The sequence below is a fragment of the Toxorhynchites rutilus genome, chromosome 2 (genome assembly GCF_029784135.1).
Source record: "Toxorhynchites rutilus septentrionalis strain SRP chromosome 2, ASM2978413v1, whole genome shotgun sequence".
Lineage (NCBI taxonomy): Eukaryota > Metazoa > Arthropoda > Insecta > Diptera > Culicidae > Toxorhynchites > Toxorhynchites rutilus.
Window position 1 is genome coordinate 50,176,301 of NC_073745.1, and position 15,671 is coordinate 50,191,971.

The following is a 15,671-nucleotide window of genomic DNA, read 5'->3' on the forward strand; positions in this document are numbered from 1 at the left end:
AAACCCTCTCACTTCATCAGCTCTTAAATATTCTAGCTATGAATATTTTTTCTCCGTTCAATCTTTGTTTTATTGTTAAAAGAGAAAAACAAACAATTATGTAATGGATACTAAAAATATTCATCGTTTTATTTTTACGGAGCTCGAAAAAACGTCCGAAATTCGTGTCTACACTAGAATACCTCCATAAAACGCAGGCACGTACGCTCACAAATATCCATTTATCGATGGCTTGAAGCAATTCTGAACACTTCTCAACAGACGCCCTTTTTGTTAATATTGCCGGTCTAGATCAAATTAGTTGTCATCCTTTGTGGAGAGACTTTTGCTACCGTCATGCGAAACCAAAACACAAACAAAATTCCAGAACATTTATTTTCTTCGTGAGCTGACTATAGCCTAGCTGGATGAATTCCCACACAATTGTGTAGCTCAAAACATTAATGCAATGGCGTCAGTTTGATGGAATGATTGCCATGCTAGAGACATCAGCGAGTCAGTAATTTGGTCGCGTCCACAGCTCAATCCGAAACTAAGACATGTAAGACTTTAAACTTCTTCAGTTCTTTCGTCTCCAACCTTCAAAAAGGCTTTTGGAAAACTTTACTATTCCTCGTATCACTCCTCCCCTCCCATTGCCTTGAGAAAGGCATTCGATCCTTCACCGTCCAGCTCGCCCAGCAACGATGTTGTTCAGTCGGTGTCCACTGTTTATACCCTAGACAAATATTCCCCTTCGTTCTACTTCTTTTCCTTCTTCTTCTTCTTTGTTCCAAAGAGGCTTTAAACATTCCAGTTCATTCGCCTCTAACATCTTTTCCTCTGTTTACGGATACTTTAAACCTTACGATTTCCCCTTCGTTGCTCGTCGATAAGTTGCCCGTTATTGGCAGCTCTGTTCGGGAAAGCACACAAATGGACAGATCAAATGTATGGGCAAATGTAAACGCTAATAGTTTGCATTAAATTTAATCATTTACACACCATGGGATTTTAATGTATAGCATATCAAACAAATCTTAGGGAATTTCCGATTCGTTTGGTATGTAAATCGCAAAAATCCGTTCGCGGCGAAAGTAGTTATTAACGTTAACTTTATTTCATAAAAACGTGACCTATTTTCTGATTTGGCACCCTTAATGAAAGACGTAGTTCTACGTCAAAAATCAGCGATTCTGAAATTGCAAAATTGGCTACTATTTACCTACTTTTACGTAGTATTGACTGGAATACCGAAAACTTTTAATATTGGAATACATTGATTTCTAATGAGAGTGGATTTTTTATTGCACCCATCAGTGTATTGCATACAAAAAGAAAGGCTCCATGATGAACAGCTGTCGGTCACTGGCGTTTGGTGAATGCGTGCTTCTTCTGTAGCAGCATCAGTCTCGTTATTCAATAGCCGCACAATTCATGTGTCGCGTAGGAAGCCTTGGGCAAGTAGTTCGATTTTGATGTTTCACTCACTGGCGCCTGCCGTCAGCTTAGTGGCGTGTTGTGTTTTCTTGCAAATTTTCTCGCTTCCACCCGCGTATGCGTTGTGCGTGTGAAAATACTAACGTAGCGGAGGGTGGACCCTCATTACCGAGTACAGAGGCAGCATGTTTGGCTTCCCACCGCTTTGCGATTGTAGCGGACGGTACGGCACATCGGTGGGCGCGCTCAAACACGCACACCCGGCCAGCATACAAACAGCAAACAAGTTCGAAACACACAGATATCCCGCAATTTTGCGCGAACCCAAGTGGGAGAGTCGGAGCCAGTGAGAAAGACAGAGAGAGAGAGCGAATCAGCTCCGATCGGACTCGTTTCGCATGCAGTTCTGTTTTGACCATTGTATCGAATTGACGACATATTTGGAATCTGCTGGAGCGCATCTTGCTTGTGTTACCCTCGAGTGATCGTTGTTTTGGCGTATTTTTCCCCCTCGCGCACTAATTCGCGTCTCGCGTTAACCTGGTCCCCCTTCCCAAACAACGTGGAAAGCGTCGAGAAGCGCCCTCTTCTTCGCTGTGTGTATTGAGCACCGGAAGCTTTGTGACATTATCGAGCGTGCGACGTTTTGTTTGTGCGTGTTTCGCTGCTGATTCTCGATGTGACAAGGCGACAGAGTCGCACACAATTGTTGGGTGTTTAAAAATAGCTACGTCACGGTTCGGCACGGTTCGTGAGCGAGTGGGCCGCTGTTTTCCCCTGTTGTTGCGAGTAAATCAGTCACAGTGAAATTCACGACAGCGTTTGGAAATACGGTGAGCGGCAAAGAAGACTCGAGGCGCGCCGCGTGTTTTTGTTTCGCTGCAAATAATTGTTCACATCGAAAGTGTGTTGTCGATGAACGCATAACTCAGTTTTTCCACCGAACAACGAACAAACAAGCGCAACGCAATAAACGTGAAATTGGAAAGGAAAAATAGTAGAAGAAGAAGCAGTTTAAAACATAACATATGAGAGCCGCGTGTTACCACTAAGAAGAATAGATGAAATATGGGAAAGTAGTAAACGATAAATGATAAAAACCTTCAGAAGCTGTTCAGAAAACGTCCGGTGATATACATATTTGAATGATTTTTATAACCCTGTTGATAGGATTGATTTCTAAACGGTGAACCTAAAATGAGTATTTTGAGTACATAAGCGTAATCGATTGCTTTGCAAACATTGAAAATCTAAAGTCAAAGGTGGAGTAAACTGAAGTATAAAAATAAAAATAACAGCAATAATCAGTTCATCAATTAGTTAGTTCTCGGAGTGCCCTTTTACAGCTCGTGCAGTCAGCGCACTCAGAAAAAAGTGTACAGAAAAGAGAAGATTCAACGGGAGGATAATTGCATTCAAATTTTGAATTTGTACTGTGTGGAAAGAGAGGCTGATTAAAACGGAAGAAAAAGCGGAAGGTGTAATTTGGAGAAGTTCATTCGAGAGCTGTTGTTCAAAATAGAGAAGGCGAAGGTAATTATACAATATGATTTTCGGTTTCTTCGAATTCTACAATAGAGTAATCTTCATCATCGATGCCAGTGTTCTCGCGAGAGCACGCCGATTTTGACTACAGAGTGTAAACATATACTCAAGCAAACACAATGTCAACAAATGGATGTTTTGTTTTATGTTTTTATTCAATCATAGGAACACAACATAAACAAAGGCGCTGTGGGAGTGACGGAAATCTCATTATGGTCATGGAAAAACACATCTAGCAACCGCTTATGTTGGATTATTCGGTAATTCTTTCGTTTACTTTTTTTCTCAGTGTATTCCGTTGATCATATATTTGAACCCGACGTATATTACGATTCAACGTAAATAATATAATAGGTATATTATTCCCCGCTTGCATGCAGTGTAGGCAAAGAAAAAAAGTAATAAATAATTTTAAGACAATTGATTGAACGCCTTTAAATTAAAAATCTTTTTTCTCTCAAAGAGGTCGCTATCGACCCCCTGGGGTCACTCTACGAAAAATGTAACGATTCATTAAGTGTTTTCAAACCCATATTATTCAAAATCGTTATTGCGACATATGTTGTGTTATATACATACCATTAGACAGGAAATTTATCCAGCAATGTTTTGCTTGAAACGTGAACAGAAAATATAGTAAAGAAGTAAACTATTTGACGACGTATGTTTTTCAATAACCTCTCGTTTTCCTCCCCGACGCAACGAACAATCTTTTTGCCTGCAATTCGGCGTTAGCTCACAATGTAGAGGAGATGTATCTAAAGCGCGCCTACCGGGCGATTTGACCTGCCTGATTTTCTCGTAAACCAACAAGAATACAAATGCAATGGATACAGGCAATCGTGCTAGTCAATGATAGGATCCCACCATGCAAGTTTTACATTTGTAACATACTTTAAAAAAATAAGAAAAATAATTTTCTTTGGAAGCGATTTTCGATGTAATTTTCTACATCATTTCTATAAGGTTTTTGTTGCTTGAAACCGATTCAGAGGCGATAAATATGGGTCATATTTATTGAGTCGAGTTCCCAGTGAATATCTCAGATGAAGAAAATGGTAAGAAAGGATTCATTTCCTTCTCAATTTGATATTTTCCGCATCAGCTAACCATCGGGCAGTATGGCATACCCTCGATCGGGGCAATATGCTCGCTTTCGGCCGGATAACATTCTCACGAGCGAAATAGCTTGGATGTGGGGGATGCCAGATGATTTTTTCAAATATCTTTGCATGACACGAATAAATGTCTTCAAATGTAATCATAATGAACAAAAATGAGCAAACCATCACGATATTTCTAAATCATGTTCGATAAATCTCACATACAATTGTTTTCACATACTTTGAAATGACTTCAGTATGTTTGCACAAAATTAAAGGTCTTCAAAACGAAAACATGTCTTCACATTTGGCATCTATCTTATGTGCTCAGAAAATGCAGCAAAACAAGAGCGCGGACTGAAGAATTATTACACGAATACTGGGAGAACACGCTCACCGGAGAAACGGTTTCTTCTCTTCGCTGATAGACATGAAGGGAATAGATTGATGGAATCTCTCATTCATACAAGCTGTTTCTCTGAGCTTCATAGACTCTGAGAGAAACAACTCATGGGCATATTATACTTCTGCTGGGCCATTTAACACCGTATGATTGGGAATTTAGAATTTGGACGCCTTACAAAATAAAATTCGTAGCGTTTTTGTTATTTAGTGTCTTAAATACAAAACGATTACAGATGACTGAGGGTTAACTAATCTACGTACTGACGTAGTTGTTATCTTAAATTTTAAGAGCACAGTCAGGAAAAATCCATTCTCGCTTAGGGGGTGCGTATTACACACTTCTCCTATAAGTCGATACGTATCAGAATTATTTTCCATTTTTCGGGCAAACAGGCATTTATAAGATGGCAGAATCAATGGAGGGATAATCTTGGAAGATGATTTTACTCAATTCTCCCCAAAGTTCAATCTATTATTGTGTAGGTTTTGCTACTAACAATTTATGTAAGTTATTATTCCAGGATGTCATAATAACGAGTATGTTGTTTGGTTATGTAAAAAATGCAAAACAACTGGCTGCTGATTTAGAAGTTCGAAAGGCCATAGTGGCCATAGGATACTCAATATACGTCACCTGGCTAGAAATTTATTACAACCCTCTACAAACAATGTTCCGGGCAACGTGGCAAAAAAGGAGAAAATGCTATTTTGTCTATAATATATTTTTGTAGTCATTGATTTATTTGACTTTGGTTTATATTTATACAGATCTTAACTATTTACACTTGTGTTTAAAAATGATACATAATGGGCCTGTTTCTCGAATACACTTCACTATGGAAACAAAATAAACGGCACGCCATTGAACTACGTTTTACGAGTTAGTGAAGTGTCGAAGATAATAATGAGTTTTCAGGCAGAATGAGCACTTTTGAAATAAAAAATCATTAATGAAAATTAACTTCTTCGTATCAAACTGGTGTTCAATGTGAGTGGAAAACTTTGTTTTCTTCATGTAATATAATAATCTCATACAAAAATTTCATCTGAAGATAATCTGATATTTTAATGATAAGTTTAGTGGGAAATTAATCTCGTATCCAGATGTCGACACCGTACCGTTGTCATCGCAGATACGTTCCATTCCGTTTCCACCGTGAAGTGTATTCGAAGTGTATTCGAGAATCAGGCCCAATGAGTCCTTGTCTTCTTCTGCATAATTGAATAAACAGAAGAAAAGGGTATTAATGGCTTTAATGGTAGTTTTGCGTTCATTTTTGAACAGAATGTGATACATGAATGTGATCACTCCACATTTTGATTATTGTGCATCTGTGCTATTTCTCGCGAATAAGAGGCAAATGCAAAGAATGCAAATTGTGCAAAATAAGGCAATGCGCCAGATATTGAGATGTGATCGACTTACTCCACGGAGATTTATGCTCGATTGCCTGCAATGGATGTCAGTGGGACAGCGTATTAAATATTGCACGCTTACGTTCATACATAAGATGACTAACGGGATGACATCGAATTATTTACAAAACACCATAGCGTAGGGAAGAGACATGCATCGATATAACACAAGACAAGCAAACGACCTCAGAACCATGAACTTTCGAATGTCATGTACCCAAAATTCACTTTTTTATAAAGGATATAGACTATACAACACATTACCAAATGAAGCAAAGATAGCAACAAGCCTTCGAACGTTCCGTAGTATTTGTAAAGAGTTTTTGAAACATGATCTAGATTTTTAACCCAGTATGCAATGTTAATCAATGTTAGTGTGTAAGATGACGAAGAAACACGGATATTTGTGTTTCTTATCTTAAGACTATGATGATGATGGTATGTTAATTATTTGTTTAGTTTTGCAATATATTCTTTTCCTTTAGTCGTAGACCCAAATTTAACTTCAAACAATAGTTTGAGCCCGCGCGCTGTGACAGACGCAAAGAAGCAGGAGATTCAACACAAGTAAAAGCAATTTCTCTCGATTTACATAAAAAAAAACATTCCAATGGGCTTAATGTGGAAACCAGAATGAAGCTAGGGATAGCTCAACCAGAATACTCGTAAATTCATCTTCTCAACTGATAATTATAACGAGATTTTTCTGTGTTGTGGCGGATCTCATTGCAGAGTCAGGTTGACACGTTACACCCTGGGTTGAATGTAGGGCCTGAAGTATCCTGAAGTTTGCTCAGCTGTCTGGTCTCGAAAATGACCGCATTAGCAGGTCGTTATCGGGTATCTAGTAAAGCGGGTTCAATTCCCGATCGGTCTAGGGTCTTCTCAGGTTGGAAATTCTCTCGACATGCCATGGAATAAATAGGTCCAGATCATGATTTAAGTTGCTCTTTCGAATGGGAATCTATGCCTGTGACATAAACAGTCTGGTTTTTCATAATTTTCTTCATAATAATTATTAACAAGAGAACTCGTTCAGCTCAAGCTTTTGTAAGGGTACCATCATCATGATTTCATATTTTAAAATATTATCTTCTGTGTTTGTGTATTTTTGTTTGTGTATTTTTCTTTAAATTTTATTTTGTTTTGTTTCAAGACTTTGATGATGATGGTATTGATTGATTTCGTTTGTATTTCATTTTTAGTTTTTAAATAAATTTAAAAAATAAAATAGTTGTGAAGTCTGCAATAGTTTGAGCCCGCGCGCGTTGACAGACATAAAAATACTTTAGATCGAACATAAGCAAAAGCAGTTTTTCGCGGAAAAATTGAAGCATTCCAAAGGGTATAATGTGAAAACCAGAGGGAAGCTATGGATAGCTCAACCGGAATACTCGTAAATTCATCTTCTTGACAGATAATTATATCGAGATTTTTCTGTGTTGTGGCAGATCTCATTGCAAATTCTGGTCGATACGTTTATGCTCCAGGTTGAATGTAGGGCCTGAAGTATTGGTTGGAATTAGGCTTAGGTTTGCTCAACTGTCTGGTCTCGATCACATTTGCAGAATGTTGTCGGGTATCTAGTGAAGCGGGAATTCCTTTGTAAATTCAAGGCTAATGCTGACATAGGTATTGGGTTTAATTCCTGATCGGTCAAGAATTTTTTCGGGTTGGAAATTTTCTTAACATGCCTTGAGATAAGTAATGGGCCTGAAGTATCGGCTAGAGTTAGGCTTGGGTTTGCTCAGCTGCTTGAACTCGGGTACGATCGCATCGTGGCCGGGGATCTAATAAAGCGGGAATTCCCTTGTAAATTCTTGGCTAATACTGACATAGGTATTGGGTTCAATTCCCGATCGGTCTAGGGTCTTCCCGGGTTGGAAATTCCCTCGACATGCCATGGAATAAATACGTTCATATAATGGCTTAAATTGTTCTTTCGACCAGTAATCTATGCCTGCGAGATAACCAGTCCGTTTTCTTTTCAATCTAGCTTGCCTACTGGTTAGTTGACGAAAAAAATGTAAATACCGTAATATAATTATTATCAATAAGATAACTCGTTCCGCTCAAACCTTTGCAGGGGAAAGAGGTGGGACCATCATCATTTAAGCTTTTTACAAGTTCATATAAGAAACGGTTTTTTTCAGGGCTTCCATTTGATTTAATCAAAACAGAAAAAATACAGATTTTGAACAATGAAAAATCTCAAAAATCTCTCACGCTTCTCGAGGCATTCAGATTTGTAGATCTCGCCATTTACTGTGCCCTTTGTCACGAATGGCTCACTCCTCAGTCCGCAAGAGCAGATGCAAGACCACATCGAACTTGCTCTTGCCGGTGAAAAACTCCAACCCCGGAATTTGCTTTAAATCGGCTTTTATATACGTTTCGTCGTCCATCACACAGCAGCCATATTTTGTCAGCATCTTCTCGTAGAGCCGTGAATGTTCAACATTTTTCCCAACTGCCGGTGCGACAGGTCAGGAAATTCCAGATGTTTGGAAAGAATTTGTTCTCTCGACTCGCGTTGGTTCACCTCCATTTTCGTTGAATCGAAAAACACGACTTCGAGTTTGACAGCATGTAGACAATACACATCAATGAGAAAGTGTGCAAAATTTGGTTGATTTTACCCAATGGTAAAAAAGTTATGCCCTGTTGAATGTGTCGCAATAATTTCGTGTTCGCCCTTTAAAACGTTTTTTCTTACGGTTCCGGATTTTTTAAAAATAGTAAAATTTAAAAAATATAGTTTTTTAGAGGTTCATGCGATAGAGAGATGCTTGCAGATTGTATCCATATAATTTCGACATTAATCGGTTCAGTAGAACTTGAGATATCGTCTACGCCAGTTTTAAAAAACTAGTTTCGAGAAAAACGCGTTTGAAGTTCATTGTTATGGCCGTACCAGGTTGTATATCGCATCACTAAAATGGCTCTAACTCGTTAAATAATAGGATTTTCGATAAGTTCTTACTAGAGTATATTCTTGAATGTCTAAACTACAGAAATATGAAGGAAAAAAATGATGTTTTTCAAATTTCTAGACTAGAATACTCCCTTAATGCAAATTCGGTGAGGCTCAGGATCATCTTCCCTGAAAGAGAAGATGGTTTCTCCTTCCAGTACAGAGATCGTTTGAGCCACTGGTTGCAGTAGATCGCAGACCCTATCAGCATTTGTACGGAATTAAATCGTAGAAGAATCAGACTGACGTTGTCATCATGTTGACATTATGTTTATAAAATTCATCAGGCGGTCTTTGGTGAGATTGAAATTGATCTTTACTGAAACAAAAACCGAAATAATTAGATCGATTTTTGCGATTTTTTCGAGCACAAAGAATCGATTTAAAAAACCCAAAATCAAAATGGAATAAATCGATCTTCTAAATATTGATCACCGAATCCTAGAGAAATATTGGGATGTCCGAAAAGTATCAATTTTGTTCAACCATAGCCATGTCATTGATTCAGTACTGGTGTGAACTTTTGCGTTTTCCAGCTAGAATATAAGCATGCGCATCCTCTGGATCACTGATAGCGAACTGATTTAAGAACGTTTATAGATTCAAAAATATGCATTTTGTGTGACACACATTAGATTTATAGCTTTTCCGGAATGCCAGAACGCATCCCAGATCATAACAGATCGTCCCCAAAGTTTGTCATTGAAAATAGTTGGAGTTCCTTGCCCATTTTTCTTCTTCTGTAGGAGCATTGTACCACTGCGACCATTAGTTTGATCTATTGTAGTGCACCTTGCCCATACATTGCCAATTGCCATTAAATCCGTCCGGTCCGTTTAAGTTAAACTTTTTTCTCGTCTGTGGAAATCACCTGTGAGGGTTCCATACGGTTGTCATAGATTGATAAATAGGGTTGCCTCAATAAAATTATTTTTATTGAATTTTCTTGAATATTCTTTTTCGTATATAGAGGGGCTAGCTGGTCACACAAATTGCTCGTTTGAGAGCAACTCATATAAAATTTTCAGGAATGCCGTGTTTTATTACGCATATGTTTTACTGCATATGTTTTACTGCTAAACCCGGTGTATTTGAAACGAGACAACCTGATACCAACCACCGCACAAACCACTTGCAATATAATTGTCATATTTATATTTTTTGCTGTCAAATTTTCATTAAATATAATAAACACTACCATTGAATATCAGAACTCACAATAATGCATCGAGTAATGTAGCATACCTGGAGGTTATTTCTATATACTTTTGGCGAACGGTACAAATGTCATCAAAACAAATGCAAGCAAGAAACCGATTTTGCGCCGCAGGGATGGCAGGAGATTTTTTTCAAATGTCTTCACATGGCACGAGAAAATGTCTTCAAATGTCTTCACCATAATATCGGAGGAAAGTTCTTCACACAAAAACGGAACTGTGATAACTCTATTTGTTTATTTCAGCTTTGAAGTTATGGTTGTAACTCAAACCATATCCATAAACTAATTGTTGAAAAGGTATGTAACCGGAGATCTAGGTTAATCTATTGTGTAGTATAGGCCCAAAATAATAGAAGTGTAATGTTACAATTATTCGAATTTTCGAGCGGAAATGAACTTATGTCTTCTAGAGACAATATGTATTCAGACCACTTCGTTCGCTGAGACTAAAGCCCTACTTTTTTGACGATATTTTCGGCCAATAGTTAGAATTTCATGAAAATAATATCTTTTAAAAATCCACGTACGCTATCACACTGAAGTGTCTTCACATATTTCATAATGGGCCTGATCACGAACGTCACGGTGAAAACGAGAAGTGAATTGTATACAACTTTTTTTTTTATCCAAAATATATATTTTATTAAGGCTCATATGGCGTCTAACGGGGCCGGGAGTTCAATATTTTGACAATGTTTGCTTAGACTATGTTAGTAATATGTAACCGATTACTCGCGGTTGACTCGAGGTTAGTATTACAAGTGTTCTCATAATTGGTATGGCGCAGTCTTCGATGCTCTGTACGTGTGCCCGACACGGGATACTTAATATTGGGATGCAGCTGACCATTAATCAGCAACGCCCCCCTTGTCTGTACCCCATATCTAGCGTGGTGCGTCTTTCCAGGATAGAATGGTCACTAGCCGGCGCAATCACCAGCTCGTGTAGAGTTGTCATGAGCGGTACAACCTTTGGCTCTTGTTGAATGTTCAGTGGACTGTACAACCTTTGGCCCGTGTATCTGTAAAGAGTGTGTGTATGTATTGCCGCGACTAAGTAAAAGTTTATAGATCGGATAGGAGGGATATGAAACAGGGACACAACGAAGGAAACATCATTAAACGTTGACATCGGCGTTTCTGAGGAACAGGTATAGATGAAGCAGAAGATCAGGATCCCGGCTACCTAAGATATCCCGGACGGGGATATCCGATTGTCTGCCTTGTGCTCTCAGTGCTCTAGAGAGCTGAGAGCGAGCAGCATGGAACCGGATACATGACCAGACAACATGCTCGATGTCGTGGTAGCCATCGCCACAATCACAAAGATTGTTTGCTGCGAGCCCAATGCGATAGAGATGCGCGTTTAGGTTGTAGTGATTGGACATAAGCCGAGATATCACGCGAATGAAATCACGACCTACATTCAATCCCTTGAACCATGCCCTCGTCGAGACCTTAGGGATAATCGTGTGTAACCAACGACCGAACTTATCACCACTCCACATGCGCTGCCAACTTACGAGCGTATACTGACGAGGAATACGTAGTAACAACGTTATTACGGCTGCCACCGTGTGTGTAGAATCCGGAAGAGTTCATTCGTCGTGACAATTTTGATGAACTCGGTGTTATTATGAATATCACGATACTGTCACGTCACGGGGAAAAACAAATATATTTGTCACTTGTGTTTTAGATGGTGAAAGCTAGTCACGCGGAATGGAGTAAGTTTATTTTCGGATTTATTTAGCTTTTTTGCTAACATTTTGAATCTTGTCTTGCTTTTTAAGAAAGAAAAGATAAACAAACAGCAATTTACCCGATTGGTGACATTTTTAGAACGAAATTCTGACGTATCCAGAGGACGTAAATTTGTTTATATGGATTCGATAAATGCGCTATAGGATGTAATTGAGGACTAAAAATGTAGCTCCCGTAGACCGATTGAAACATGGCGAAAGGTATAATTTCTATTGTCCTAAATGAATAGAAATTTTTCGTTTCTATTTTAAGGATTAGACTAACAGAGAGTTGCAACATCATAAAATGGTAATGGAGGCCACTGGCCCAAAACGATCATTATGATTGATTATGTATAATATTGATTTGTTCATATTTTGAATATAGAATAATAACTTTAATGTTTTTCAAACATTGCAGAGCTGGTTTTTGTCATTCAAACATTCGCAATTGGTGGACAAGACCCGAATCAGGACGATAGTTACTTCGAATAAGACCATTGATCTTTCGTTTTTACGTAATATATATTTTCAACGATATTGTTTTGAAGACATACTTTGAATGAAAGAATATTTAAGTTTCAAATAAGGTAAAACTGAAATTATCTTTGCAAAGCTTTTAAATAAATAATTTTTAAAATATTCTCTAGTTCTTTTTCCATAATTTTGATATCCGTTTAAAGAAAATCTTAATCATTTTCTGCTTTTGGCAAATTCCTTGAAACTCATCAGATGTGTCATATGAAAATTGCAGTGCACCCGTGGCCGAGTGGTTAGCGTCTCACATTATCATGCCGGGTGTTCGGGTTCGATTCCCGTTCTGGCCGGGGGATTTTTCGTCAAAGAAATTTCCTTCGACTTGCACTGTGGTCATGCGTATTCAAGAGCTTGCCCCTCGGAATACATTCAAGGCGTGTTATTTGGCTTAAGAAATCTCGACCAAGTATTAATAAATGACGCTAGTTAATGCATACGTTGAGACGGCAAAAGTTCCACAAGGGAACGTTAACGCCATTCAAGAAGAAGTCATATGAAAATTATGCCTCTGACCGACGCTACTGACCAGTTTCTGTTTAAATAATTATATCAAACATCATATCCCGTATATCAAAGTACACGAGAATGGGAAGGATAAGAGAATCATATGGGAGTAGCTCAGATTATACTGATCATGAGATGGATAAATTCGGGTTTATTCTGATATATAGAAGATATTATTATTCATCAAAATTGTAGAAAGGGTTGTTAAAAAATGATTTTAACATTGACCTACACTAAATACTTTTCACTATTCAAACGAGTAAGACAGAGCTGAGTACAAGAGTATGCGAGATATCGATTATTAAACTCACGATAGTCATGCTTTATCTTTAGAGTAATTTATAGAAAGAGGAAATAGAATTACATTCTCATATTTTCAACAACTACATTATTCAAGAGCAACCAAGTATTTCTCCTGATCTTTGAACCACCGTTTGATTCAGCAAACTAACGCACCAAGCAAATGATTCATGGAATGAGTCCGTTAGTTGGCATTGAAATACCGATTCATCGAGGTATAATCGCAAACTTGTCATTCTAAAACATACGTTCAATTAAATGGAATACTATCTCATACACTTATTAATTTTACCTACATAACGTTCAAACGTCCGAAATTATGCAACCGACATAACGTTCAAACGCCCGACATTATGCAACCAACATGTCTCTTATAAACGGGAATGAACTCATTCACTTCATGGAGTTCATTTTTACACGCAACTTTCCGTGACAATGATGATAGGCACAAAAAGATTAAGTGAAGTGACGTAAAAGCGTTTGTGACAGTGATGTTCGTGATCAGGCCCAATGTCTTCAAAATGTATTCACAAAATCAATATGAATACATGTCTTCAAACCTGGCATCTCTGGTGCGCTACAAAGTGGAAGAGAGACTAAATCGCTAGAAAAGATTGCCAGACTAATTCACAACAACGATGTGAATTTGAAATTTTCATTAACTTGTTTTTTTGCTTGCTACATGATATTTGTTAACTGTTTCTGTTTTGATTTAATTAATTAATTTATTATAAAGGAAACTTCTAATGGAAAAGGCTTATTATTTGCTCAAAAAGAACATGCCTATTATTGACCAACTTACCCCGTGTGTGGGGTTAGTTGGTCAATTAATTCTGAAATATAAAGACGTTAAATAAAAGAAAAATGTCATATAAATGATTCTCGGCTTATTTTTCATTGAAAGGGTAAAAGGTAAGCTTCATTGTGGTACATAGCATTCTAACGCAAATCTTCGTACTACAAAGTTATAGCCACATTTATTCAAAAATGACCAACTAGCCCCGCTCTACCCTACTCTACCCTACTCTACCCTACTAGGATAGTTTCTGCTTTATATCTGTCACTGATGTATGATGTGGATGAAGAATTTTAAAATTATGTTTTCACAACGAAAATTCGTAATTGGACTTCGATCAATTTAACTCGTAGAAGTTTCCTTGGACAAATTGGTGTTCCTCGCTCACTGCAACTCACTGTGAACTCTTCGATCCATCAGATTATCCACAAGCATATTTATATCTCCGCACCATGTTCGACAATCGGTTCCGCACCGAACGCTGTACATAATGTAAATACATATGAAGTAACCTAACAGTTTCTATAATTTTTACAGTATCCCAAATTAATCAGTTCAAATATGACCGCCAAAAAAAAAGAAGCTACTGATGTTGAAGAAAGCACTGACCGAAAGTGGAACTCTCTCGCCTCGCCACTCATTGAGCAGGAAGTCTCAACCTCGCGGTGTCTAATTAGCTCCTATTGACGGATAAATTACTTGTGAGGTCTTTCTTCCGAGACGTTTTCTCCCAGTGACTTCTCGACAGTGGCCGTTTGTCACATAGAGGTGGCACACATATAGCTTATTAACTTATCGCGTCAATTATTCCACAGAGTGAACCCTAGGTGATCTAATTAAAGTCCATCACAACAAGTGTTAGCACCTCGGATATAGTTTTCCTTCCCCTGCCAAGAGTTTATTCCACCGCCCGAGCGAGTTGAACTATTTGGGAATAAAAAGCCGAAGAACTCCCCCACTCGAGATATAACTACCAATCCAAAGCAAACACGAACAACGCACAGAGCAGAGATAAAAACGACAACAAAACGGAGGGAAAACGAAGGCTACTAACTTTCTTAATAATGATGATTAGTTTCTCTCTTATGCGCACACACATACACACACACACTCTCTGTATCGCCAGCTCGGATCGGCTGGACACACGCAAGTCCCGGTGCGAGCCTTTGTTGTGAAACAGTCGTCTGATGATGCGTTCATTCAGCCACGTGCCTCCAATGTCTTCTTAAGAAATGAGTGTTTGCATTTCGGATTAATAGTTTACTCAAGAAAGTGAAACAAACATTGTCTAGTTACATAATTAGTAATTTAACGGATGGGGCGTTTTATATGTTTTCAGTACTTTAACTGCCTGTTTTGGAATTAATTCAATTCGATGGGCATTCTTCATCAGCAGCTTCAGTTTTAATCGGTTTTTCATAACTGTTTCGAAGAACTTACTCATTTTTGACCAATTGAGCTTGAGCTTGAGCTTGAGCTTTGAGCTTGGGTGGACTGTACAATTCGTAGTTGCTCTCCGTGATTGACCTGAACCAACCAAATTGCACAAAGAACACACAGAATGACGTTTGGGACTAGCAAATCATTCTCGTTGTGCAATTTTCGGTGATTCGAGCTTTAAATGGTCAATAACGACGCCGGCCACGTCCTTACAGTCACCAGGGGGAAGGGAAGGAATGTTAGTATGATATTCGCCGCCCAAAGGCCAGAAG

The 15,671-nt window shown here is 38.3% G+C and overlaps 2 protein-coding genes across 5 annotated transcripts in view; one reads left to right on the plus strand and one right to left on the minus strand.

Annotated features, from left to right (window-relative positions):
* Nucleotides 1–15,671, minus strand: part of LOC129769036 (uncharacterized) — a 148,129-nt gene that overhangs the window by 128,093 nt on the left and 4,365 nt on the right. The window lies entirely within an intron of this gene.
* LOC129769034 (RNA-binding protein 24-like) overlaps nt 1,840–15,671 on the plus strand; it is a 213,996-nt gene continuing 200,164 nt past the window's right edge. For 2 of the 4 annotated variants that reach the window (XM_055771034.1, XM_055771033.1), the window contains exons 1-2: nt 1,840–2,952; nt 3,130–3,224. The gene's annotated coding sequence lies outside the window, so the exon portion shown is untranslated. The remainder of the gene's footprint in view (nt 2,953–3,129; nt 3,225–15,671) is intronic. The other 2 variants (XM_055771036.1, XM_055771035.1) reach the window with 1 other exon arrangement.